This window comes from Canis lupus, chromosome 20 (genome assembly GCF_003254725.2).
Source record: "Canis lupus dingo isolate Sandy chromosome 20, ASM325472v2, whole genome shotgun sequence".
In the NCBI taxonomy this organism is placed as follows: domain Eukaryota; kingdom Metazoa; phylum Chordata; class Mammalia; order Carnivora; family Canidae; genus Canis; species Canis lupus.
The window spans coordinates 11,996,593-12,022,990 of NC_064262.1; the positions used below are offsets into that span (position 1 = coordinate 11,996,593).

The 26,398-nt window shown below is 37.7% G+C and overlaps 2 long non-coding RNA genes across 11 annotated transcripts in view; one reads left to right on the plus strand and one right to left on the minus strand.

The window, feature by feature from the left end:
• Positions 1–26,398, minus strand: part of LOC112662466 (uncharacterized) — a 99,216-nt gene that overhangs the window by 19,829 nt on the left and 52,989 nt on the right. For 3 of the 6 annotated variants that reach the window (XR_007404228.1, XR_004807512.2, XR_004807510.2), the window contains exons 4-8: positions 25,459–25,494; positions 23,393–23,474; positions 19,308–19,409; positions 6,470–6,635; positions 5,701–5,868 (exon numbers count right to left, since the gene is read on the minus strand). This is a non-coding gene — a long non-coding RNA (uncharacterized LOC112662466). Of the gene's footprint in view, positions 1–5,700; positions 5,869–6,469; positions 6,636–16,019; positions 16,146–19,307; positions 19,410–23,392; positions 23,475–25,458; positions 25,495–26,398 lie in introns of those variants that run through there. The other 3 variants (XR_007404227.1, XR_007404229.1, XR_003138605.3) reach the window with 3 other exon arrangements.
• Positions 9,692–26,398, plus strand: part of LOC112662463 (uncharacterized) — a 71,392-nt gene continuing 54,685 nt past the window's right edge. For all 5 annotated transcript variants that reach the window (XR_004807508.2, XR_004807509.2, XR_003138581.3 and 2 more), the window contains exon 1: positions 9,692–9,882. This is a non-coding gene — a long non-coding RNA (uncharacterized LOC112662463). The remainder of the gene's footprint in view (positions 9,883–26,398) is intronic.

The following is a 26,398-nucleotide window of genomic DNA, read 5'->3' on the forward strand; positions in this document are numbered from 1 at the left end:
TTATGCTCTAAAGTTACCATGCAGAGCAATTAAATGCTCCAAACATCATCCTGGTGATCTATTCATTTAACCAACAAATACTGAAAATATTGACTGAGTAATTACTCTGAGTCAAGCACTGTTAGATGAAAAGGTAAATAACACTCTGTGTTCTCAAGAAGACCTCTGATATAGGAAATAAAAACTGATATCTACTTTCTCCCATCTTAAATCATCATAAATGTTATAACAGTGTACATCAAATGTCATTGGAACACAGGGGGAAAAGAGGATAATTCTATTGATGGAAAATTTCTGACAATTTTGCAAAGAAATTTACCTCTAAGGTGCATCTTGGGGGACCAAGTAGAGTTTTCCAGGAAGGGAAAAAGGGGTCAGGTGGGAATAACAATACTGGAAAATACTAGAATTTGAGATTTATATAATTTGGGTTATTCTCTCAACACATACTTCCACAAGTGTCTTCACGATCCCAGAAAATAAAAATTAAGAACCTGTGTTCAAAAGCATAAGACAAGTGATCCTTATTTACTTATATGTTGATTTGCTATGAGACATTAAGGGGGAAAAAACAGCTCAGTTTTTTCATTTCAAAATCTGTTTTTGATGGAATCCGATGATCTAGAGCAGCATCAGAGAACACGGTAGCTTGCTTGGGATCAGTCCTTACACAATGTATGGCCGCAGTCCAAAGAGCCAGAGGAAGTGCTCACCTGCATATTACCACGGATTCTCCAGGGCTAGAGACTAAATGACTGGCAGGCTGAGTGATGTTACTTTATAGTCAGTGCCAGTTTAATTGTACTTATGATAATGGGTGGTTTGGATTAACTCTGCCTTTTGTTTTTCACAGCTCTCCCTGGTTTTCAAAGACATCAGCGCTCATAAGCATCCCTTAAGTTACAAATGGTAATTACAAATAAGGCTTTTTATTTTTTTTAAAGCTCATGTGTGTGCAGAGCAAATATCAGCCTAATTTTTTTTTAGAAAACAGGATCTGGCGAAAATACAGGACAAAATATTAAATAAGTGAAAGGGTGCCATTTTCTTCCTCATCCCTACCTCTTACCCTGTGATTATGGAGACCTCAGGGATCCATCTCTGTTATTTTATTTTTTTATAGCAGTCAATTTCTGCATTTATAGGAAATGAGAGTTGTGTATCTTTTATTTGCCTTATGCCATTTGGATAGCAATAATGAACTGGCATTACAATAAGAAAATTGACAATTCTCTCAATGAAACTGTTAATGTTACATCTCTTAAATTCTAGACACTTATGCTCAGATCAGTGCAGTAGGGGACAGCTGATTTTGTGGACTTGTCATTTGCATAGCTGGTTTCAAAGACAAAGAATTATAGAATGTTGGAGCTAGAAAGGAGTTATGTAAATTAAGATTCTGCAAATTGTAACCGACAGTAAATCTGACCAATTTTTAGCTTAGCCAAACAAATAACGTATTGACTTAAGTAATAGGAAATCTAAAGGCCAGGATCACTTCAAGGAAGATTTCAGTCAAGCCTGGTGGGTCTTTGCTGTCTGTAGTCTGATCCCCCACCATGAATTGGATTGACTCCATTCTCAAGGGTCCTTTGCCCCCTTATAGCACCTAGATGGCTGTTGAAGTTCTGCCCTTGCATTTTCTCAGGGTCAAATCCACCAACCTAGAGGACCTCTCTTTTGTCCTAGCATCTCCTGAATAAGACAGCACTGTTTGCTGATTGGATAGCTAGATCTAATGCAACACCAGTCATATGGCCCAGGGAATAGGCCTCAGACACAGGCCAGCCCTTGGACTCAGGGGTTGGGTCAAAATCATTAGAGCTATAAGGACAGGGAGTTTCAAACCCATGATTCTGAATCTTTTTAAAACAGCACTACCTAGTATACTGATGAAAAGTATCAAAAGCATCATGAGGCCTCAAAGTCTACATTGTAGTCTGACTGCCAACCCTTGTCTAGGACTTTGCCATAGACGGAATATTTATTTCTCCCTAAAATTCATATGTTGATGCCCAGTACTCAATGTGATAGTATTTACAAGTGTGGTCTTGGGAGGTGATTAGGTTTGGATGAGGTTGTAGAGGTGGAGCCCCATGATGAAATTGGTGCCTTATAAGGGATGAAGAGCTCAGATTTTCCTCTGTCATGTGAGGACACAAAAAGAGATAGCTATCTCTGAACCAGGAACTGAGGTCTCATCAGACACCAAATCCGTGTACAGATTGATCTTAGATTTCCAGCCTCCAAAACTTCAGGATCTAAGTGTTTGTTGTCTAAACTAGTCAATGGTACTTTTCTTATAGCAGCCCAAACTAAGACAAACTTTCAAACTACTTATTTCATTTCCCCTGCTTTTCTTAAATTTTCTTGCCTCCTGAGCTTTCCAGAATTCCAACAAGAGAGAAGAAGGCATTTAAAGCCTACTAAGTCTACTTGGACTTCAACATTAGGAGAGTACTTTCAACTCTGTATACCGGTCTCTCCTCCTTACATATCTCATGCTCTAGGGCAGAGACCAATAACCACTTGAGTGTTTAAGGCCCATGAGCTAAGTGATTTTAATAAATCCAAAGAAAAGTACTATCTCATGAAACAGGTAAAGTACATGAAATTCAGATATCATGCCCATAGGAAGACCTTTATTGGGACACAGCTACACTCATTCATTTATATACTGTCTAAGCCCAATTTTATGCTGTAGTGACACAGTTGTGTAGTTGTGACAGAGCACATAGCCAGCAAAGCTGAACGTATTTACTATCTGGCCCTTTGGAGAAAAAAAGTTTGACAACACCTGTTCCAGAGCCGTTCTCTTTCTGTTATAACACTGGAGTTACTAGAGGTGCTGTAACAAACAGACCCTCCACAGAAAGTTTGATTCTAATTAGTAACACTGACTCCTAGGTTGGGGCCCAAGGATCTGCATTTAAAAATGTCTATGGTTGCTTCTATGAATGTCTTCTAAAGGTCACACTTCAGAAAAATCACGTCTTTCTCATAAAATATTCTAAGGAGGAGAATCTTGATAATGTACATTTGGATATTCCTTCAACACAGCATTCTGTTGGAAAGCAACATAAGGGCCTTGGCCATTAGAAGGACAAAAGTAAAAACCAAAGGCTATTTTCAAATTAACAATGGCACCTCATCAAAGGCAGTAGAAAATCATTGGCTTCTTTCCTGGTTCTTTCAGAGGAGTTTTTGTAGATGAGATAGGCTGCCATTTTCAAAATCAATGTTTTATGCTCCTTAGAGCCACAGCTTGGTTGAGTGTCTGACTTTTGGTTTTGGCTCAGGTTGTGATCTCAGGGTCATGAGATTGAGCCCCCAGTCAGGCTCCCCATTCAGTGCAGAGTCTGTTTAAGATTCTCTCTCTCTCCCCCTCTCCCCCTTCCTATCATGCTCTCTCTCTCAAATAAGTCTCTGAAAACAAAATGCAAATTCTTAGGTATACTATAGATCCCTTGAATCAGTAACTCTAGGGGTTAGATCCAGCCATCTGTATTTTAATGAGCCTAGTAGGTGATTCCGATGCAAGATTCAATGTTGTGGTCCTCCATTGCCTCATTTATAAAATAGGGTTAGTGATACTTTATATGCTTACAGATATAGCCCATGCTATACTGGGGATGAAATACTGAGTATCAGCCCATGCTGCCTCTTAACAAAGGCTGTGGGGAGGATGGTTAATAGTGTTACGCACAAGTGTCCAAAGTTGTACGGAGAGGAGGATCTTGTTCAATTCTTCTCAAATCTCAAAGGTCTCTCTCTACGGACTTAAAAGTAGCCTCCCATCAACACAGCACATGGAGTCCACAGTTACATAGAGGAACAACTTAAGTCCAAGCAGAAAGAAAACATAGAGTCACCAAGCTACTGCTTTCCAATGCCAGTTCCCTGCTAAAAAGATAGATTCAGAACCTTCTAGGATCATTTGGAGGCATCTTAACACATAAATCAGACATCCTGGGGCACATCACATGAGAAAACAGTGGTGTCACTTCCAACTAGATGAGTTTTATTCTCTTGCCACACAGACTAGAAAAGTAATAGAGCCTGGGTCTGAATTCCTTAGATAGGAAACTCAGTCTGTACTGTATTATCCATTGATACTGTCTAGAAGTGGGTGGAACATGTATATAATTTTCCTCACAGATTGACCCAATCTCAATAAATCCCTTTCTCATGTTTGCAAAGTCCTGTAAGGGACACTGTTGTCACACATCCCATATCCTCCAGCCCACCTCTTAGATCATTTGCTCACGCTCATGAGCTCCCCTGTTCATCAAGTGCCAGCCTCCCTCTGACTCCCTGCCTGTCTGGGGGCTTTGGAGGAGCTTTTGCAGCTCCTGGGTGGGCCCCTCAGATACAGCCCTTTGAGCAGGAACTCTCAGTGATGAGAAATGGGTCCACCTTCCCTGTCTTTCTGGGTGGCAGTTCCTAAACACATTCTACAGGGAATCTCAGAGAGGTCCTAGCTGCATTAGGTCCCCCTTGCCCACTGTGCTACCCAGCCAGTAACACAACACCATTGGTTTCTCTCTACCTTGTCTCCTTTTCCCTGCTCCTTCATCTGTGCTTCCTGATACCACCTTCCAAATGGACTATTCATACTAAGTCCCTGTCTCAGGGTTGGCTTTGAGAAGCAGGTGAGTTCACACAGCTCGAACATGGGAGAGCTGTGTTCCAAATGTAGATAACCCAACTCCACATCCTGTGTTTTTTTTTTTTTCACTATATTATACTTCTCAGTGTAGTACCTTAAATCTACAGAAGCACTGATCCTTGTCCTACATAATCTAGGAGATGAAAAATTCAATCTCAAGGAAATTAATCCCCAAACTTCATGAACTTTGATCAGAAATCACTGGGAAAAAAATCACTCCATCACTTAAAGAAAAATCCCTTTTTTAATTTATAAAACTATGAAGAACCTTCAAACCTAAGAATAATCTCTAGGTCACCAAACCATCAAGAGTATTGTTTGATGCTTGTCTCTGGGGAGACCACTAAGCACCATAAATGAATTCCAGCTTTTCCAAAGATGTCCACTGTAACAAAGGCACATTCAATATTTCCACCCGTTGAAACATTGTTGATTTTGTTATGCATCTCTGCATTTCAGAGACAGTCATTTAAAAAGCCAACTTGAATTACATGTATTTAAAAGAAGCTGCACTTCAGCTCATCTAAATACTTTTATTGTATAAACCTATAAAGAAAATAGCAGATTTCAGTAAGCAGAATAATCCCAGAGGAAAGTACCAGGAAGAAATAATGCTCTCAGCCATTTTCAGAGACAAGTAGAGAGATTAAAATGCCTTTGAGATCCATTCCATCTCAATGATCCTGCAATAAAAAGAGGAGGTGGAAACAAAACCTCTATATCCATCCATTAGCTCTATTTGAATCCCTTTTCTCCAGGAATCTTTCCTTCTGAAACTTACAAATGTTATCAAGTCCATAGCAATGATTTTGGCTTAACGTGTGAGATGGCAAACAGAAAAATGGGTAATGTAGATTTACTCTTATGAATATTTACTAATTATCATATACATTGTCATTATTATTGAAATGTTTGGCTTCTAATTTTACTCCCCCGCATTATTCTCCTATATTAAATTAAATCTGACTTGGAGATCCCACTAGCCAGAGTGATAAGAAATCAATTTAACTCTTTTTAAAAATATCACTTACTCGGGATCTCTGGGTGGCGCCGCGTTTTGGGCAACCAGAGTATTGAACAATCAGGACACAGAGGTGGTGGGGGCAGAGGAAGGCACAGAAGTTGATGAATCCCACGTCGGGCTCCCGGTGCATGGAACCTGCTTCTCCCTCTGCCTCTCTCTCTCTCTCTCTGTGTGACTATCATAAATAAATTTAAAAAAAATTTTTTTAAAATATCACTTACTCTTCTTAGGTTGTAAAAGAATCCAAGGGCATTATGCCATGTTTGGAAAATTGGGGAAGGGCTTATTAATCGTTATTCGGTCACAGTAGGCATGTGAATTGTGAATTGTCCAGTGAGATCCATTGGAGACAGGCTGGGTCCTCTGTGCCCTCTATGGGACCCAGAGTTATTTAATAAAATTGTCAAAGCCATACCTCTCTCTGACTCTCTTTTATTGAAGTATGATTGACACACAATGTTCCATTAGTCTCCAGTGTATGTCTAGTGATTCAACAACTCTGTTCGTTATGCTCATCACAAGTGTAGCTCCCATCTGTCACCATACAAGGCTATTTCAATACCATTGACTCTACTCCCTATGATGTATGTTTTATTCCTATAACATATTCATTCCATAAATGGAAACCTGAATCTCCCACCCTCCTTCACCCATTTTGCCCATCCTCGCACCCCATCAAAGGTCAAAGCCACATCTCTTATGATTTAGGCCTCTAGCATCCTTATGGCCCCACATCATCACCGAAATAGTGCTCTGTGGTGGACACTGTTGCTCACCACTCCTAGACCAAAACAGGCCTTTTCAGTCTGCAGTGTGCTCCAGGATTCCTGCTTGACTTCCAGCTCCTTTCCACCTAGCCTTTCCTTCCATCGAATCCCCTTCCAAGAGAAGTACTCTCTCCTCTCATTGAGCTTGTAGAAACACCAATGCCAGATCTCCTTCCTGTGGGTGGAAGTGAGTAGGTGGGAGAAGAAATAAAAAATAATATTTTTTTCCCTCTGAACTCACCATCCTCCACCTGCAATATCTGATAATAACCAAGAATTCTGTTACCAATCTAATGACAATAACTATGTGCTAAGCTCTTTGCAGATATTAACTCATTTAATCCATTAACTCATTAATGAAATAGTATTATTCATGCTATTTTGCAGATTATAAGCTGAAACTCAGAGAAAATCATGGCTCAACAATGTCGTATCACTAGGAAGATCCTGACTTGGGATTTGGTAATAGACTATCTGACTAATAGTTATTATATTCTTGCTAAGTCACACCTCAGTTGGATTAATAATAAAATGTCTTAATAGCTAAGAAGTTTTGAGCATTTACTATGCCCCAGGCATTGAATTTAACATTATTCTAGGCCCTGAAGATAAAAGAAGGAGAAATCTTCTCTGCTTTCATTGTGCAGGACCAAAGACAACAGTGGGGGGACATCTAAAGAGTTAACTGAGAAGACTCTAATCAGACAGCTACAGGATCCAGCTCACATGAATTCTCCTGTCAGGTGAAGAGTACAGGAAAATGTCAAAGATAGGAGTAAATAAAAATTGGGAGAATTCAGAGGCACCTGGGTGGCTCAATTAGATAAGCGTCTGCCTTTGGCTCAAGTTATGATCTCAGGGTCCTGGGATCAAGCCCCACATGAGGGGAGGGTCCCTGCTCAGCACGGAGTCTGTTTCTCCCTCTGCCCTCCTCCTGGCTCATGCACTTGCGTATTCTCTCTCTCTCTCTCTCCCTTTCTCTCTCTCTCTCTTCTTTCAAATAAATAAATAAAATCTTTAAAAAAAAAAAAAGCTGGGGAGAATTCATCTGGAAGTTTTGTCAAGTAAGGGATGTAATAGACTAGAGAAGCCAAGAATAGATTCACAATCAACGCAATTCAGTTATTTCCTTATTTTTAAATTTTTTTTCTGTGGATAGTAAAAGTATAAAGCCCATAATGTCTCTTCTGTTTTATTTCTTGCAATATCTGTCCCTTATATTTATAATAAAATGCAAACCCTTATAATGTTCTGCTAGACCCATCATGTTTTTGCCTACCTATCTGACATCAGGGGTCTCCTTGAATACTCAAACTCCAGAGTCATTGGCCTCTGCCACTTTCTCAAACACAGAAAACTCATTTCCTCCTTAGGCCCTTGGTATTTGCTATTCCTTGTATCTGGAATTTCATGTTCTTTTTCTTTTCTTGATCAGCTTTTTCTCATCAGTTAAGTCTCATTTCATATGTTGGAGAAATCTCTGCTACCCATTCTACAGTAACATTGCTCCACCTTCATTCATTCATTCATTCATTCATTCATCAGATGAATCTTTTGATTTATTTTTTATTGAGGTATAATTAACAGATAATTGAGGTAAAATTAATCTTTTGATTAATTTTTTATTGAGGTATAACAGTGTTATATTACTTTCAGGTGTACAATATAATGATTCAACAATTCTGTATATTACTCAGTGCTGAATGCTGTAAGTGTATTTTTAGACCCTTTTATATATTTCATCCATCCCCCTGCCCACTTCTCCTCTGGCAACTACCAGCTTCTTCTCTGTATTTGAGTCTTTTGTTTGTTTGTCCTTTTTTCTCTTTGTTTGTTCATTTGTTTTGTTTCTTAAATTCCACATACAAATGAAATCATATGGTATTTGTCTTTCTCTCTCTGATTTAGTTCCCTTAGTATTATACCCTCTGATGATAGATATATACAATGGAATATTACTCAGTAATAAAATAAAATGAGATCTTGTTATTTACAACATTATTTGATCAGTGTTGAGCACTGTGTTTCAACATTGTTCTTGGCCCAGGGGATAAAGCAGGGAATGAAATTGGCTAAGCACATACTTGCCCTCATGATACTTATATTCTAGTGAGAGTGTTGTCAATAATAAGACAGGGAGGAGAGCTTCTGAGGAGCATTACTTTCCTGGCTTGCTCCCTCTGATACTGCCATGAGCTGACTACATGCCTGCATGGAAGGTAATGGCTCCTCCTGGATTGTCCTCACCACATAGCCATGTACCAAGTTCTTATAATTGTTTCTTCTCCTTGAATCCCTCTTCATTGATCCCAGGGACTACATTTTCCCCTGTAGTTTCTCCATAACCTGCCTGTACCTTTAGTGTCTCTCTATTCAAATTCTCAAATTACCCAATAAATGAGTGCCAGGAGCCTAAGAATTATGGAAGACATCACTGGGGAGAAAGTAATTAGTTAGAAACCTGTAGGAAGTGAGGGAACAAGCAGAGAATAGCTAGGAAAAACATTCTAGAAAAGAACAGCAAATGCAAAGAAACTGTGTTAGTTTTGCATCACTGCCTAGCAAATTAAAACAAACTTAATGACTTAAAACAACATATATGTACTATTTCATAATTCCTATAGATCAGAAGTCTGGGCACAGGATGACCAGGTTCTCTGTTCAGGGTCTCGCACGGCTGAAATCAAAGTGTTAGCTGGGCGGCCGTAGGCTGCTGTATCAGGTGAGGCTCAAGATTGTCTCCCAGCTCATCCAGAATTCAGTTCTTTGCAGTTACCAAGCTGAGGTTCCTATCAGCTGGGAACTGCTCTCAGCAACAGGAGGCCACTTGCATTCACTGCCATGTGGCCTCTTCCACCCTCGAGCTAGCAACAGACAACACTTCAAATGTCAACTTCCCCTCCTGCCTTGAGCCTTTGACTTCTTTGTCTCTGACCTCTCAATCCAGATTTAAAGGATGATGTAATCAGACCAGGCTCTCCCAAATAATCTCCACATCTTAAAGTCAACTGATTGTAGACTTCACTTATATCTGCAAAATCCTTTCACAGCAGTACCTAGATTTATGTTTGGCTAATTAACTGGCAGGTGGTGTGTGTACATCAGAGCCTAGGAATCTTAGGAGACCATCTTGGACTTCTGCCTATCACACAGCCTAAGGCAAGAGCTAGCCTCCTGTACTTAAAAAATAACAAGGAAGCCAGTGTTCTAGGTCTCCATGGGCAACCAGAGTATTGAACAATCAGGACACAGAGGTGGTGGGGGCAGAGGAAGGCACAGAAGTTGATGAAAGGCCAGAGGACAGGCCACTGCAGGGACTTCAGCTTTTACTCTGAGATCATAAGCCATTGAACTTAGTGGCATGATTCCACTCATATGGTAGAAGTATTACTCTGGCTGCATGAAAATAGGCTGCAGGGGAGGTAAGAACAAAATCAGAGAGACCACTAGGAGGTTACTATGATAATACAAATGAGAGAGGATGCTGGCTTGGAGTAGGATGGAGATGTTGAGGGTTGAGAAGGAGTAAGATTCTGGGTATAATTTTGAAGAGGGGGTTAACAGGTTTTGCTAATGGATTGAATATGAGCTGTGAGGGAATGAGGGGTCAAGGTTTATTCTTCATCCTACTGTCATTCTTTAAATTATTTATGTATGTATTGCCCTCTTAAAATATTTTATATACTTATTTAACTATTGTCTGTTGTCTCCTTCTACAAAGAAAGCTTCATTAAGGGAAGGACACTCTTGTCTAATGCTGTAACACTGGTGCCTAACATGGACTCTGACACAGAGTAGGCATTTATAGACACTTGTTGAATGAATGAATGAATGGCTAATTAACCGGCAGGTGACCTTTGAACTTCAGGCATTCATGTTCTTTTCACAAGTTATTCCAATGCAGTAAGAGTGGAAAGCAGACGTCTCCTTTAATACGAGATCAGATCCAAATTTATCAAAGTATTTTGTTCTAATATATTAGAATATATTGGCTAATATATATGAATATATACATATATTCTAATATATTGGCTTCCTGATGAAAAAATAATTGATTTTTCCAATTGTTTACTTGAATTAGTATTTTAGATCGTCTCCAATGTGTCCTAGGTGTTTCACATCTAGATGTTTCAATATTCTCTTCCATCACCTCAGATTTCAATTAAGTAGTTCAAGTTTTTCTTTCTTTTCCTGTTTCTTTTTTTGTTTTGTTTTGTTTTCTTTTTTATCTCCAGCAGTCATATTTTTCCAGTTTTCAATTTTGTAGACTTTCTGGAATAGAATTCCACTGCATGCACTAAACATTAAAATGCATTGCCAGTTTTCAAGGCAATGTTCCCTTGGTTCCTTTTTGGGCAATATGAGCTTTGTAAACAGCAGAATTTCATGACAACCTGCCCATGTTGTGCTTAAAAAAAAACACTAAGACTGAAAGGGATGATGTGTCAAAGAGGTCAAGGCCTAATAGTCAGTAGAGAAAAGAAAGCCTGATAAATTTTAGGAATACTAGATAGTGACATAAAATCCAGCGTAAAAAGAACTTTTTTTTAAAAAAGAAGTTCTATGTTCAAGGTGGGGTTGGATCAAGAGTCACATGCTCTACCAAGTGAGTCAGTCAGGCACCCCAACAAGGCCTTTTAATTGGCAAAACATGTGAGTCATTGAAACCATGAAAGGTTATTACAAGGATGTTCATGGTAAATATATGAAGTGGATTATAAATAATGAAAATAGATTAAGCAAAATCCACTTTTTTTACTCATTACTTTTTAATGCAACTTCAGATTTAAAAAAATAGACTCTTATCAAGTATAGACTAAGATTTCCTACCCAGGAACAACTGAGAGCCTTTTTCCTAAGATAAGGAACATGACAGGGATGTCCACTCTCACCACTGTTATTCATCATAGTACTAGAAGTCTTAGCCTCAGGAATCAGACAAAAAGAAATAAAAAGCATTCAAATTGGCAAAGAAGAAGTCAAACTCTCATTCTTTGCAGGTGACATGATAATGTATATGGAGAACCCAAAAGACTCCACCCCAAAATTGCTAGAACTCATACAACAATTCAGCAACATGGCAGGATGCAAAATCAATGAACAAAAATCAGTTGCATTTCTATACACTAACAATGAGACTGAAGAAAGAGAAATTAAGGAATTGATCCCTTTATAAATTGCACCAAAAACCATAAGATACCTAGGAATGAATAAACCTAACCAAAGAGACATAGGATCTGTACTCTAAAAACTACAGAACACTTATGAAAGAAATTGAAGAAGACACAAAGAAATAGAAAAACATTCCATGCTTATGGATTGGAAGAATAAATATTGTGAAAATGTCTATGGTACCCAGAGAAATTTGCACATTCAGTACAATTCCAATCAAAATACTATGGACTTTTTTCACAGAGTTGGAACAAATAATCCTAAAATTTGTATGGAACCAGAAAAGACCCTGAATAGCCAGAAGAATGTTGAAAAAGAAAAAACAAAGCTAGGGGCATCACAATGCCTGACTTCAAGTATATTACAAAGTTGTGGTCATCAAGACAGCATAGTACTGGCACAAAAACAGAGACATAGATCAATGGAACAGAATAGAGAACCCAGAAATGGACCCTCAACTTTATGGTCAACTCATCTTCAATGAAGCAGGAAAGAATATCCAATGGAAAAAAGACAATTTCTTCAATAGTGTTGGGAAAACTGGACAGCCACATGCAGAAGAATGAAACTGAACCATCATCTTATATCATACACAAAGATAAACTAAAAATGGATGAAAGATCTAAATGTGAGACAGGAATCCATCAAAATTCTAGAGGAAAACACAGGCAGCAACCTTTTTGTCCTCAGCCACAGCAATTTCTTGCAAGACATGTCTCTAAAGGCAAGGGAAACAAAAGCAAAAATGAACTATTGGGACTTCATCAAGATAAAAAGCTTCTGCACAGCAAAGGAAAGAATCAACAAAACTAAAAGACAACCTACAGAACGGGAGAAGATTTGCAAATGACATAGCAGATAAAGGGCTAGTATCTAGGATCTATAAAGAACTTATCAAACTCAACACCCAAAAACCAAACAATCCAGTCAAGAAATGGGCCCTCTATTATTTCCTCATGTGTGTAGAACCTATGTTTTCTTCTGTTCTGTCTTGTTTCCTTAAACCCCTGATATTATCACAACATTAAGGTATGATAATCCAGAGGTAGACAGAGGGATAGGGATGGAGTAAAGGAGAAGGATGGAAGGGTGGGAAGGAGGAAAAGAGGAAGGAATTCCATTTCTCAAATATGTAACAACTAGACTTGCAAGATACTCAGAATGCTCTTCTATAGCTCTTAGGATCAAGTAAGTTCTTAACCAAGTCAAAATTAGCATGTGAGGGATGAGCTGTGTGGAGGAATCACAAACAATTCCCTTGACTTTAGACAATTACATTTGGTTGTTTGGAGAGAGCAGAGCAGATTGTGTTCTTTGGGATGTAATACTAAGCACCCCAAACCAATGTAAGACACTGTCAGGAGGGCAGCCCGGTGGCTCAGCTGTTTAGCGTCGCCTTCGGCCCAGGTTGTGATCCTGGAGACGCTGGATCAAGTCCCACATCAGGTTCCCTGCATGGAGCTTGCTTTTCTCCCTCTGCCTGTGTCTCTGCCTCTTTCTCTCTCTCTGTCTCTCATGAATAAATAAACCAAATCTTTTTTTTTTAAAGAAAGAAAAAGAAACTGTCAGGAAAAATGTCATTTAGAGACCTCCAGTTTTGTCAATGCCTTTTGACAGAGCACCTTCACTGTGTGATTCTTTTATCATTGCAAAGGCCACACTGTGAGAACTGTTCATGCTAAAATCAGATTCTTTTTTAAGGATCCACAGAGATATAAAAACACACTCTGCATGTGTGTTCTTTAAAAATACTCAGTGTGAACAAATACTGATAAGACTTGACTGGTGGGGAAACCACCATAATTTTCCTTGATGCCTAGAACAAACAGGGAGTTTCTTCTCTACTTCTTCCTCCATCATATTCCTTATCTTCCAACCAGTTCTAAGCCCTGTCCATTTTATTTATTTATTTCCCTAGTATATCTCTTCTCCATCACCAATGACATTAATTTAAACCATGCTTCTAAATCTCTGGCCAATGTGGATGGCTCCTAAAACTTCAACATTTTCTAAATTTATACATGTATTCTCAATGCATTTGATTCTTTTTTTTTTTTTTTTTTATTTACTTATGATAGCCACAGAGAGAGAGAGAGAGGCAGAGACACAGGCAGAGGGAGAAGCAGGCTCCATGCACCGGGAGCCCGACGTGGGATTCGATCCAGGGTCTCCAGGATCGCGCCCTGGGCCAAAGGCAGGCGCCAAACCGCTGCGCCACCCAGGGATCCCTGCATTTGATTCTTTAGGTGCTTTGTGCTGATTTCTTTTCTCTAGTGTTTCCATCTGGAGAGTCAACAGTTCCCCACCCTTCACCCCTGCTAAATATCAATCATTTGTGGCATTCAGGATTCAGGCCTTTTTCTTTGATTGTATACATTCATTTTGGAACATCTCTTCCATTCTTGGGACTTTTGTTAACATCTATATGTTGATAGTTTCTGGATTTTTTCCTACTAAGTTTCAGACCTATATATTGAATCTCTACTTGACTATATTGAGTATATATTGACATTTCTAAATAGGTATCTTACAGGAACCTCAAATTCAAGGTGACCCAAACTATACCCATTACCTTATTCCTAGACCCATAGTATTTCATAAGAAGGGTTTCCCTCTTATTTAGTGTACTACAACCAATCCAGTTGGTCAGTCTAGAAACCTGGAACTTACTTTGATTTTTCTCTTGCCCTCATCCCTGACATCTAATCTGTCAATAAACATGTCCTGGATATTATAACTCCAAATTTCAAAACTCTCCACTTTTATCCATTTTACTGCTATCACTGTCATTTAAGCCAAGGACATCTCTGGTCAGCTTTATCCCTACAGCATCATACAGGGCTCCTAATTCCAGGCTTGCTCCACAAATGGGCATTCATCATCCTCAAGCCAAAGGGTCTACCTACAATTATCACATTATTCCTGTGGTGGTTAATTTTTTCAGTGGTTTCCCTTTACTTTAGGAGCTATCTGCCTTTGTAGGTTTATTTCTCACCATCCTCACCTCCCCACAAAATGAACTGCTTTTGGTTTCCCAATTGTATGTACCATTTTCTCCATCATTCCTGGATCTTCATACTTGTTCTCTTCTGTAACTTGCACATTCTTCCCCAAATCTGCCTTTTCCTGGCTGACTCCCAGTCAGTCTCCATCTTTAGTTTATACTTCACTTCTTTTGAGAGGCCTTCCCTGAACTCTTGATTGGGTCCTACACTGTTGTTACTTGGTTTTCTGTACTAACTCTTAGTCCATAGGACATAGGCTGTATCTACCACTTTACTGCTATTAACACCATAGTCTGGCATAATACTTGGAAAACAGCAGGAGCTTAATAAATGATTGTTGAATTAGTCAATCAACTTATATGCTTGCTTCTGTTTTTCTCATGAGACTGTGATATTTGTTAGTATAGATTGTCTAACTCTTACCTCTGGGTCCAAAGTACTTTATATATAATAGACATTCAATACATATGTATTAAATGGACAGATTCATGGATGGATGAATAAATCATTATAAAATAACAGAAAAAAATGTTATTTTTTGAAAATATTTCCAGTAGTCCTTTTGGAGATTTCACAATAATGCACACAGGAGGTTACCAAAGTTGAGTAAGAAAAGAAGTCAGAGGAAATAAGGGATAGCAATAAAAGTTATGAAGAAATAAACTAGGGAGAAGATGTCATGACTCATCAACCAAATTATATCTTTATGTCCTTTGTTAAAATTATAAAATATGTATTTTATTAAATATATCGAGATAATTTTTAACTCTTTCAGGCCACTTTGGTCCCATACCAAGCTGTCCTATTGATACTTAGGGGAAAATGAGACTTTATTTTTGTATCCCCTTATCTCTGGCAAAAAAGAGAGTCAACTCACAGATGAGGGAAAAAAAAGAAAGATGGAAAGAAAGGAAGAGGAAAAGAAGGAGAAAGGAAGGAAGGAAATGAAGGAAGGAAGGGAAAAAAAGAAAGAAAGAAGAAGAAAGAAAGAAAGAAAGAAGAAAGAAAGAAAGAAAGAAAGAAAGAAAGAAAGAAAGAAAGAAAGAAAGAAAGAAAGAAAGAAAGAAAGAAAGAAAAAGAAAGAAGAGACAAGGGGGAGGGAAGGAGAAAAACATACTAAACTATCATTAATGAAGAAGCTTAATATTTTCCCTTAATTTTAAATTCCAAATTCATGACATTGAACATAATACCCTTTTATTTTTAAAAAAATCAACTAAACTGGTCCAGTTATTTATTGTCTTAAACTTAGTGACTAAAACAACACAAATTGCTCACAATCAACAATCTGACAGTTTGGTGCAAAGTAATCTTTGCTGTACTTGATGTCAGCTGGGGTGACTCAAAAGCTGGGAGCTAGAATCATCTGAAGATTTGCTTACATGTGTGAGGCTGATGCTGCCTATTCACTGAGACCTCAGCTAGGACTGTAGTCAGAACCCATACATGGTGTCTCTGGTTGCTTGGGTATCTTCACAAAACTGGTGGCTATATTCTAAGTAGAAGTGTCCCAAGGAAGACATCCAATAGGAGGCAGTATTGCCTTTTATGACCTAGCTTCAAGTCATGCAACATAAATTCTGCTTCATTCTATTCACTCAGATGTCATGAAAGCCCACCTAGCTTCAAGAGGAGGTGAAAAAAGCTTCCATCTTGCTATGGGGGAAGTGCCAAAATTAGTAAAACACGTGTAAAATATTACTGTAACCATTTTTATAAACTACAGTCTGCCTGTGCAATCTATATAAAGTTAGTTCATAACTGATCTTTCATGGATGGGAGGATTTGGAATGGAAATGGCTGATGGGCAAGTCCACAGTGCTAAAACAAGACCACCATGGGTTTAGGAACCATCAGAATTATGGGTAGCTTTACTTCTGCTTTTACTCCTTTCTCTCCTGATAATGGAATGACATTCTGCCTACTTTTTACTTGCCCTCATCTCATACTTAGACCTAAAAGGCAAAATTATGGGGTGGGACTGAACCTTTTCCCTGGTCTCCAAAAAAAATAAAACACCGGCAGCCACCAGGAAAGAGTAATGAAGCCTGTCACTTAGTCTGTCCTCATGTAGTGCGGCTGGTGACTTCCACAGAAGACAGACACATGAAGCAGAAACACAGAGACTCAAAAACTATGGGGGGAAAAAGAGACAAATGTCAGAGACTCAATCCTCAATGTGACAAGGAAAGAGAGCTTGGATTGTCCTTGCCACAGTTGTTATTTTATTGGTTCAAGACAGATAATAGAAAGTCACAAAGGCTTGAAGAAAAATTGTTTATTCCTAACCTGCTACAAGGAATCTGTCATCTAAGTGAAAGCAGTAACCCTTATATTATAGGAAGGTCAGCGTTATCAGAAGGGTAGACAGAAGAAGGTTCTCTCTGTGAGTTAAACCTAGTTCACGTTTATTTACAACTTCACACAATTCATACCATATCCACATTCCTTTACCGCGTAGCTGGTACAGTAGACCATCAAGTTTCCTTCATTTTCTACATCCCAAGAAAGATTGGAAAAGGCGGCTATGATGATTTGGGGGACTCCCAACCTTGTAATATTCTCTATAGAGGCTATGAAATGTAGGGGTGAGAAAACTGATATGAATATTGTAGTTCTAATTCCTTGGCTGAAGACTTTAGGGCTTCTTCTCAATATGGCATCCACATTTCTTTCTTTTTAACAACCCCTATGTTTCTTAGAGATCTATCCCTTGTCCACTTTTATTTCACGTGGTCTGAGTAGAGGCTGCACCTGAGATCCCAGGTGGACATGTGAGTCAATGATTCGTTTGGGCCTCAGCATAGAGCTCAATTAGATCAAATCAGAGCTAATCCTTCAACTTTCTGGAATGAATGTTTGATTTGATGTTGTAAAAATGTGAACCTGGAAGTGCCAGAACATAAAGGAAACTAGGATGAGAGATAGAAAAAGAGAGGCTGGATCCTGATGATAGCATTCAAATCCTTGGGTCCAACTCTACCTGAACCTGCTCTCTGAACTTCTTTCTACATTATGTAAGCTAATTAACTCCCTTTGACACCAGTCTGAGTTGTTTTATTCTACTATTTGTCTTATTTGAAAAGCAGTAGATAGAACTTTCTACCATTACGGGTCAGATTAATTGGCCTTGGTTTACAACTGTTTTTCTAACCTCTGTGTATGATCCTACAAGTGGGTACAGCACAGCTGATCCCAACTTTATAGTTGAAATTATGACCACAGCAGCAATAAGGATTTTTTCCACCGGTCTCAACTCAGGCCTTTGCTTTGGCATCCAGATTGTTCAGTCAAACTTAAGAATAAATTTTATTCATAACTGCTTTTTCAACTTTAAGCAATATTTAGATTGTGACTAAAGAACACACAAAATAATGGCAAAAGATGGTGGACTCAAGTTTCCAATTGTGTGGATTTCATAGCTAATTTAGAAAAACCCTATGTTCAAAGCTTTGTTATATTTTTTATTCCGGATTTGCAAGCTGTGATCTGAGACAAGTCACTTTTATAGTTAGTTTTAATACTACGAAGTTAAAGGCATTATAACCTATTAATGGTTAAATATCAATGGTATTATTAATGGTTAAATATCAATGGTATTATTATTACTAATCTTAATGTTAGAATCCAGCTTATTTTGACCTTATCCTTTTGATGTCATTCCTCAGGTATAGAAAATAGTTCACATTTTCATCATAAAACTGATCAGTTTTATGATGAAAATGTTACCAATATAGTAAAATCCAACATTAAAATGCATGAAGTCGAGCACCTAAACTTCTAGTATTTGTTGTCACAAACAAAGCTATACTCCTCTTTCTGTTGCTTATCATTATTTTTAAAATTCTAAAAATACTATGTTTCTTTAAAGGCTCATTAAACTATTTTTTTATGGGATTTTGCAATGTTCCTGAGAATCAAATGAATCTACTAGGTCATATGACTTTGGAGGCAGATACATTTTTTAAAAAAGTAGAACCGTGCATTAGGGCCACATAACAGCCATGGTAGCATATACTGAGAGAACAATACACTGAAAGATCACCATGAGACATCATAAAATCCTGGAAAGAGAACAGAACATTTATCAGAATAGCCTGGAGGCAGCCTGACTCCACGTCTGCTAAACTTATATCCAAGAAGCAAATCATATTCTGTTTACTCAATTGGTACCTAATGAGAGGAACAGTTAGGAATTATTTTTTGTAACACTCTGTCTTTTTATATTTCCATGATTGGAGAGTAATTTCAAAGGAGCCAAACATAATTAATTGTACTGAGTGGGTGCACTGTGTGTGATTGAAGTACAGGAAGAAAAAAAAGTAGCTGTATGAAGCCCATACCTGGAGAAGAAGGAATAAGTAGCTATATTAATTCTCTTGGTGACTTGGGAGTGTGCATGGTAACCTCTTGGTGCGCTGTGGACATGATGTGATAAGCAACACGAGTCACTTTACTTTCAAGATCTGAGAGACATCGTCCTATGCTGATGATGTCACCAACACCAACTAATGCTCTAAAGCTTCATGTTTACCAATGAACTCATGGACCCAATGTTTAAGATATTTTGGATTATGGTTCATCTTTATCACCAAAGGAGCTCAGTCCTTCAAGGAAACAACTTTTAAATAAATGATACAACTGTATTTAAGTCATTGGACTGTACTCACAGGTTTGGTCATCAACTCAACCAATGAAGCGCATTTCCATAGCTGCTTGTAGTTGAAGCAGTGCAGAACTAATTCTTAGACCGAGACTTCTGATCCATCACTCTTGCTCCAAAAGTCCCATAGAGAGTGACACAAATTAGGAAAAATAATTAAATAATAAGTCTTTGCTTCTCCCTTCCTGTCATTCCACATATTCAAGTCATCAAATAAATGTTCCAAAATATATCACACAGCCTTTACTCCTCTGGACATCATCTCTACTCCCTAGCCTCTGCTTTTATCCTCTCTCAGCGTTTCCACTCTTGCTGAAATTCATTTTTTACAATTTTGTTTAAAATCTAAACTCTTTAACATGACCTATAAAGCCCTTCTATGGTCTGAATCTTGTTCTCTTTCTTTTCTTATTCCTTTCTCACTTCCTACCTCCCTTGAAATTCTTTCTCTTGTCTCTTCACACAGTGCATGACCTTCTCAACCTTCAGGACTCCTATAAATGTTTCCTTTTCAGAGAGGTCTTCCCTGATACCCTCTCTACAGCAATTCAGGATGCTCTGTCATAATCCTCTTCCACTCCTGTACATTCCTTCATGTATATAACTGATCTTTTCATTCATGTGTTTGCTTCTGTGTTAATTATCTTTGCCTCTCACCAGACCATGTGCTCCATGTGAACAAGAATCCATCTCAAAACACCATACTCAACAAATACTTATTAAACTATTAGAATCAAATGCTCAGGCAATGTCAAGCTTTCAGAAATTGAAGAAGACCTAGATTCCAAAATAGACAGCTGGCTTATGTCCCAGGATGTTAGCACCAACCTGTGCCCTTCCCTTGCCTCTTCTTCCCTCCCAGTCCATTTCTCAGTCTCCCACATACTATCACTGCAGCTGAGGCAAGCTCTGCCACCACTCATTGCAACTTCTGACATCCAGGCAATCACATATCTGTGCTGCGATGGTTAATTTTATATGTCAACTTGGTAAGGCCATGGGACCCAATGGTTTGGTCAAACACTAGTCTAATGTCCCTGTGAACATTTTGTTGTTGTTGTGTTTATGTGTTTAGTGAATTCAACTTGTTGTGTCTTTTTTTTTTTTTCAAACTTTATTGTTTAGAGCAGTCTTAGGTTCACAACAAAACTGAATGGACAGTACAGATATTTCCCATATGCTCCCTACCCCCTACTCACACAGCCTCTTTCACTATCATACCCCACTCAAGAGTGTTGTATTCATTAAAATCTATTAACCTATGTAGATACATTATTATTTCCCTAAGGCCATTCTTGGTATTATACATTCCATGGATTTTGACAAATGTATGACAAGTATCTACCATTACAGTATCCTACAGAATAGTTTCAGTGCCCTAAAAATCCTAAGTGGTGTTTTGAATTCATCCCTTCTTCCCCTAATTCCTAGCAACCACTGATCTTTTTACTGTCTCCATAGTTTTGTCTTTTCCATGAAACCACAAAACTTCATCCAGTATGTAGCAGTTTCAGATTGGCTTCTTTCACTTAGTAATATGCATTTAAATTTCCTTCATGTCTCTTCATGGCTTAATAGCTCATTTTTTTTTAGTGCTGAATAATATTCCATTGTCTGGATGTACTACAGATTATTTAACCACTCACCTACTAAAGGACATCTTGATTGTTTTCAGGTTTGGGGAAGTATGAATAAAGCTATTGCATGTGCAGGTTTTTGTGTAGACAAAAATTTTAAATTCACTTATGTTAATACCAAGCAGCATGATTGCTCAATCATATGGTAAGAGTATGTTTAGTTTGGTTAGAAACTGTCCAACTGTTTTCCAAAATGGCTATATGACTTCACGTTCTCACTACCAATGAATGAAAGTTTTCGTTGCTCTACATCTCTGCCACCATTTGGTAGTGTGTTCTGAATTTTGAACTATATAATAGGTATATAGTAATATCTCATTGTTGTTTTAATTTCTAATTCCCTAATGACATATTATATGGAGCATATGCTTATATATGCTTATTTGCCATTTGTTTGTTTTCTTTGGTGAGGTGTATGTTCAAATCTGCCCATTAACTGCCCTGAGTTAATGCAGAGCTTTAACTCATGACCCCAAGATCAAGACCTGAACTGCGATCAAGAGTTGGATGCTTAGCCAACTGAATCACCCAGGCTCCCCTCTTCTGCCCATTTTTAAATCAAGTTGTTCATTTTCTTCATATTGAGTTTTAAGACTGCAATTTGTGTAATAGTCTATAATCAGAGAGATCTTTAGCAAATATTTTCTCCCAGTCTGTTGCTTGTTTTCTCACTTTCTTGAAGGTTTTTTTAAAAAACATGTGATTAACTTCTTACATTTTTAATGTGTTATTGAGGTAGAATTGACATAAAATGTATTAATTTTAGATGTACAACATAGTGATTCAACAATTATATACATTATGAAATGCTTCTATGATAAATGCAGTTACCATCTGTCACCATATAAACTTATTATGATATTATTGGCTAAATTCGCTGTTCTTTACTTTCCATCTTTGTGATTTATTTATTTTATAACTGGAAATTTGTACCCTTTTATCTCTTTACCTATTTCTCTCATCCCACCACTTCTCAGTGCTCTAGCAACAACCAGATTGTTCTCTATATTTTTAGTCTATTTCTGGTTTTTTATTTGTTGCTTGTTTGTTTTGTTTATTACATCCCAAATATAAGTGAAATCATGATATTTATCTTTGTCTGACTTACTTCACTTAGTATAATACTTTCTGGGTCCATCCATGATGTTGCAAATAGCAATATCTCCTTTTTTGTTTTGTTTTGTTTTTGTTTTTAAGAGAGAACACATGCACATGAAGGATGGAAGGAGAAGGAGAGTGAATCTTAAGCCCTGAGGCTTAATCTAACAACTCAAAGATCATGACCTGAGCCAAAATCAAGATTAGATGCTTAACTGACTGAGCCACCCAGGTGGCCCCATTTCATTTTTTTTATGACTAATATTCCATTTTCATATGCTTATTTGAATATAAAAATCAAAAATGAAATATTAAGCTCACACATATATATCCTCCATATCTTGTCTATTATCATAATAATTTCATTAAACATAAGGGTGCATATGTCTTTCTCAATTAATGTTTTTGTTTTCTTTAGATAAATACCCAGAAGTGGTATTGCCAGGTTGTATGATATTTCTGTTTTTAATGTGTTGAGAAGCCTCCATACTATTTCCCATAGTGGCTGGACCAATTTATGCTTCTACCAAAGGGGCAGGGGGGTTCCCTTTTTCACACATCCTTGCTAACACTTGTTTTTTTTCTTGTCTTTTTGATACTAGCCAGTGTGAAGTCATATCTCATGGTAGTTTTGGTCAGTACTTCCCTGATAATTAGTGATAATGAGCACCTTTTCATGTGTCTTTTGGCCATCTGTATGTCTCCTTAGGAAAAATTAAGTCAGTAGACTGAGTAAAGTAGATTACCTTCCATAGTGTGGGTAGGCCTCACTCAATCAGTTGAAGGCCTTAAGAGCAAAGACTAAGGTTTCCTGAAGAAGAAGGAATTCTCATCATGACTAAGTCATAGAAACACTGCCTGAATTTTCAGGCTGCTGCCTTGCAGAATTTGGACTCAAGACTACAACACCAACTCTAATCTGAATTTCCAGGCCTGCTGGTATACATTATAGATTTCAAATTTGTTAGGTCCCACAATTATGAATTAATTCTTAAAATCATCTCTCTCTCTCTCTCTCTCAATCTTTCTTTCCCTTTCTCTCCCCCACCCCCCAAAACCCACATCATTTGCACACACTAACATGACCATCAGGATTGATCGATCTATTGATCTATCTATCTCCTTCCCTCTCTCTGTTTTTCTGGACACCACTGGCTATACATGTGTATCATTAACTCCAAGAACTAGACCCAAAACATCAGCATGATTGGAATGAAATGAATCTCTCATGTGCATGTGTTTTGTTACAATAACATCCTACACAGATCAAGGACTAGGATTCTATAACTGAATTCTAGGCAAGGGAAATCCTGTTAGGTCAGATCTGAAAAAAATAAAGATTAATTTATTTTGATACCTTCAGAGCTCCATGTCTATGGCCAGACCCCCAGTGTTGGATGTCTTCTTTTGGTCCTCAGTTGCTCAGGGCCCTGTGAGACCTAAAGTAGAAGCATCATAGCAGAGTAATATTAGAATTCAGGCTTTCTTACCCATTAGATCTCAGGGCAAATCACAACTCTTTCCTCCCCAGCTGTTACTTAGTGTCTCAACATCTAATATTACTCCTCTCTAAAATGGGAGCATTGTTTTTGGGATAACGAGATGACACTTGTCAAGTGCTCAGCATAGAATAAGCATTTAAGTCAATAGCTGTTATTATCACCATTAAGTGCTTCACCAATAAGCACTCAATATATGTCACCTATCATGCTCTCCTCTCTGCTCTAAATCACAGCCTTTGCATATGCAATTCCTTCAGCCTCTGGCTTCATCAGCCACACTCTCAGTCTACATCCTCACTTCATTTGTGAAATTAGACTGATTTACCCCACAGTAGATTATCATAGTTCTTTCTTTTTGTAGCTATCCATCATTTGTTACTTAAAAAATAGCAGGGATTTGTGCCTGGGGCTGGTTTAAGTGCTTGCATGCATGCCAGTTACATTTAATCCTATAATGACTTTCTGGAGTAAGTACTGTCATGCTTGTATATTAACAAACTGAGGCTCAGAGGACTTAAGTAGCCTGTTTAGGGCCATCAAACTAGAATGTGATGATCATGGCCTGGAGATCATTGCCCATGATGCTCCTTTCCCCCATTCTCTGAAGGCATTTACTCTTTGGTTGATTAAGAAGTGAAAGTCTGATTAAAGATAAGCAACAGATTCTGGGTTGAAAACTCTAGAGTGTAATTATTTGGGGAACTTGGACAGATGGGAAAAAAAGGTGGGTGGCTCTTCCTGTAGACTTCCAGCACTTGACTTGAAGAAGAACCTTAATGGCCTCTGTCCCAGCCAAGAACAAAAGCTGCACTTTGACACTTTCAGTTGCTGACATTTTTGTTCCTAAGCACCTTCTTTACAGATGGAGAGTTTCATCCTGACAGAAATTGCGACAATCGGGTTATGAATTGCTCAAAAAGATAGAAGTACCACATGCGCTGGCAAACATTTCATTGCAGTTTGTGTACATCGAAGTACAGAAGACAGTATTAAGTGATTTGGTTACACCTTTAACAGAATTAATCAAGGCCAGTGGCTCTTCACTTTGATGTTTTTAGAATTACCTGGGAATGTTTGAAAGATTGCCGTTTAATCAGAATCTCTGGAAGTGAGGCCCAAACATCAGAGTCTTACAAAAGCTTTCTAGGTAGTTCTATTTTGGAGCTAGAGATGGGAACTCTAGAATCTCTAGAATCCCCAATCTAGGGTAATCTGTTGTTTCTCATTTATAATATTTAGGAAAGAAAAACATAGAGAAAGCATCTCTCATCTGTTAAATTTCTATGTTAGCCATGACACTAGTACAAGAAAAATATAGAGTTAAAAGAGACAACTATGAATATGAAATTTACCAACCAATAAAGAAAAGGCCATAGATAAAACAAAATATTGGTATAGTAATCGTGGTGAAGACAATTTTACTTCACCAACCTGTGATGAGAGCAGATATAATATCTGAAGAAAACTACTTGATTCCAATAAGATGGTGGGAAACTGTCATGGTAATAAGATGCTTTCCATTTATCTAGTGGTTGCAAGTCAGTTTTCATGTCAAACAGAAGAATTTCATTTATAACAACATAGTTCTGGGAGTTTAAAACTAATGATATGAATGCATAAGAAGTTTGAGACCAATAGCTTACCAGATATGGAAGGGCTATATTTAGAAACCTGTCAGTAGTTTCTCACTGATCCTAAGTTTAAAATGCTCCATAATCTTGTATCTAAACCTTTGCCATGTGGTTGAATAGTAAATCATTTGTTTAATTGACTAATGTCAAATCATATTCAATCTGAGCATTCCAATAGAGGATTTTTGGAACGATTATACGAATAACATCTTATTTTTATGGAGAGACATAACCAAGATATAGCAGACTAATTTCACATGTGTCACCAATATAGGAATAGAGACTTATACCTTGTATTTTCTCCAACTGCTTCCTGGTTGCTGACCCTTAAAAACAACATAGCAAAATGGTAGCAGGATAAGTGGCCAGCACAGGTTGTAATTTCATCATAATACTGATCAATCTCTTCCAGTTGTTCAGCCCAATAGTGGAGAGAGAAAAATACTCAAATGATCAGATAAATTGCATGGGACAGGCACTGTGTCCAGCTTGTCTTAAGCTGGAGCAGTGAATTTTCCTAAATGGCCTTGGCAGATTCCTTGGACTCTATAGCATACTACCAGGTTCCTTTAGGAAATAAATTTGAATTACTGATGACCATATTCTACCCTCCATGCATTCTCTTACCCACATATATACATGCATTTGAGAGAGTCTCTGCCTTCTGTGAGAGATAATCATCAGGTCTTATTAGAGAGGAAAATTGGAAATTACTAAATAATAAAGTATTAAAAAACAGGAATACTTAGATAAAAAATAAAATCTCTAAATACTGAAGTCAGGTAATGTGTAATGTCATCTTTTTTACAAATGCACTCTAAAACCTGTTGGTCACAAACAGCTAAGAAGCCTACAGGAAAATCAGAGTCAAAATTCTTATTTCAAAAAGAAATACATTATTTCCTCAACATTTAGGATATTTACACTCAAAGCACAGGAAGTTATTGATTACAACTTCCAATACCTGTATCTGAAAAAGCAACTAGACAATCAAAATTCAATCAAAATAAAAATAGTGAAAAAAATTTAAAAAACAAAAATGAAACACAATGAAAAGACAAAATAAAAATAGTGATAAGCCATCTATATTTATAGAAAACACTAGTAAATCATTTGTTTAATTCATTCCCCTGCCAATCTTAAAATAAAAATAATCTGAACACAACATATTATGCAATTTATATTTTCCTGAGAAGCTATACAATAACAAATTTTTTGTTACTCAAATCA